This window comes from Pteropus vampyrus, unplaced genomic scaffold (genome assembly GCF_000151845.1).
Source record: "Pteropus vampyrus isolate Shadow unplaced genomic scaffold, Pvam_2.0 Scaffold7432, whole genome shotgun sequence".
In the NCBI taxonomy this organism is placed as follows: domain Eukaryota; kingdom Metazoa; phylum Chordata; class Mammalia; order Chiroptera; family Pteropodidae; genus Pteropus; species Pteropus vampyrus.
In genome coordinates, this window is record NW_011896213.1 from 127 (window position 1) to 2,695 (window position 2,569).

General features: G+C 38.5%; 1 long non-coding RNA gene across 1 annotated transcript; it reads right to left on the minus strand.

Annotated features, from left to right (window-relative positions):
* Nucleotides 1-206: 206 nt before the first annotated feature.
* Nucleotides 207-2,552, minus strand: LOC111734836. The gene is made up of 2 exons (XR_002778606.1): nucleotides 2,324-2,552; nucleotides 207-251 (listed from the first exon to the last, which is right to left on the minus strand). It is a non-coding gene; the product is annotated as an uncharacterized LOC111734836 (long non-coding RNA).
* Nucleotides 2,553-2,569: the final 17 nt, after the last annotated feature.

Sequence of the window (2,569 nt, forward strand, 5' to 3'; positions counted from 1 at the left end):
GAATCTGATATGTAGTTTCCATTACTTTGGCTCACCTGATCAAAACACAGAAAATTTTCTTTTTAAGTTGAGGTATAATTAATCCTTGTGTCTCGAGACTTTTACTCTTCACAGATTTAGTTCACACAGCTGGTGTGAATATCAACACCATATTTTAAATTAAACAAAAAAGGAAAAAGCAACACATTTGATGAACTATCACATACCTGGTGGTATTTCCTGCTGTTCTTCTGCTGGAGGCACACGTACTTCTAAAATAAATAATAGAGTTACAATCCATTACATGTTGCTGACCAGTATTTCAAATATGGATTGCCGGTATTTAAGTTACAGTGATTATTTTTACGGATGTTTTTGGGGGGGGGATTCAATTGCAATCATTATAAAAAGAACAGGTTTTTACACCATCGCAACAAAGAAAAATTAGCTATAACTTTGTAAAATGTTGTACATTTTTCAAGTGTTCTGTACAACAGGCTGCCTGCCTAACCTCGAACCTCACTGCTCAGCAAGAGAGACAGAAACTAAAACCCACAATGTGTATGAGAATTGACAGAACTGAGGAAAGATATTTAAAGCACCTTGTTTCTTCTTAAATAAATGTTTTAATGTTTTAACTCACAACTCTAATTTTCATGTGAACAAAAGAAAATGAAATAGAATCGTAAAAATAAGTCACTATTATCAACAAAGTTTTACGAAAATATTCAAGATGACATAGTCTAAGACTAGTCAAAAATGTGGATGTGAATTTTTAACATCTTGTCTTTTTCTCTGATTGCTTCAACCTACTTATAACCAAAGAGAAAGATCGCACCACCCACTGATACAATGACATATTGATCTGATTTGCTTTATAAAATTACATTGGGTAGTAGAATCTTCATACCTAACAACCCAGGTGGCGGCACCTCAACCTAGAAAGAAGAGCACATCAGCTTTCGCTTTGCTCCTTAACACTTGCAACAGGCTTTGGTGAAAGGTGGGACTGTTAATAGCATTTTCTAAAACTCAAAATATTTATGCAGCTACTTTAATCATTTTTCTTCTGGCATGAACTTGCTTCTAATTATAAGAATGATACATGCTCAAAATGAAAGATTTGTAAATAGTTTATACAAAAGTAAAAAGGAAACAAAAAAAAATCATACATATTCCCACTAATCACTATTAATATTCCGGCATAGTTCCTTTTTTACCAGTAGTACCTTGAGAGTCGACCAGCTTTCTGCGTGGTGACTGCCTTGTTAAGGGTTTGCCTATTTATTTCATTCTTAATAATTTAGAGACATATTAGCACTTTACCAACTTTACCAATACTTTTTCTCAGAATTTCTTTTACTATTGTCATTTTAGGTACATTTGAAAAGATTGGACGTATCATAAAGTATCATTTCCACTGTTACTTTCATCACTGCTGTTAAACTAAGAAAAACGTTTATTTTGGTAATGATGTAATAAGAGGATTTTAAAAAAAGAAATCGATGATTACATCATCACATCTGAAAGAGCTGCCTATTGATACAGCTGACTTTTCCTTACTCCAGGACAGTATGGCTTTCGCTCCCATAAATTTATTCAAATAGCTTTTGCTCAGATCACCAACCACCTCCACATGCCAAATGCGAGCACAGTCCTCAGTCCCGCAACGCGGCGGCAGGAGCGGAGCGCGTTCCCTCCGCACGGCTGCACTTTCGCCTTCTTCTCCACTGGTTTTCTTCCTGCCTCGTGGTTTCCTGCTCCACCAAACCTCGCAACCGCCGGCTTCCTTAGAGCTCAGCCTCAGGCTGCTCGTCTTCTCTCTCCGCGGTCACCTCCAAAACGGTCTTAGCTGCTTCCGCGAAGTGACCGGCACCCTCAGGATGGTGGCTCCCAGACATCAACATCCACCTCGGCTCCGGCCCGCCTGGTTCGGACGGCACATCCAGCCCCTACTTGACGCCTCCACCCGGGCACCTCACGTAATTCCCCCAAATTTTCTCAGCCGAATAACATAAAGGACCCAACTTTCGACCCATCTCTGCCTATGGCTAACCCCTTCGCATGAAATTTGAACCAGCCCTCCTCACTCTCGCCACTCATTTTCTATCCTACCATCCTGTTCTCATCTGTTATTGCACTTTGCATAATCTTTAATTATTCACCTTCTGTCTGGCCACTAGAATGCCAACCCCAATGAAAACAAGAATTCTGTCCTATTCACTCCCGTCCTCCTACCCCCTGAGCACGGTAGAGAGATTTAAAAGTACTCAATAAACACCTGCTAATACGTAAACATATTTTTAATTTGAAAAGTAAAACCATCTCTATAAAATTAACTTACCTTCTAAAATTATGTTTGAATCTTCTACTTTATCTAGGAAAAAACACACACATCTTACATTTACTCAACTCCATTAGATCCCTGAATTAACTTACAGCCACTCGGATACCTAAATCTGGCTCTTTTTAGACTGGGGTTTCTTATAGTGAGACTCATAGGTATTTATACCAGCATTCCAACTGTAATTCCTAAATTTTATTCAAAGAATACATCAAATAGGTGATATAACCCCTGCTGGCATAAAAC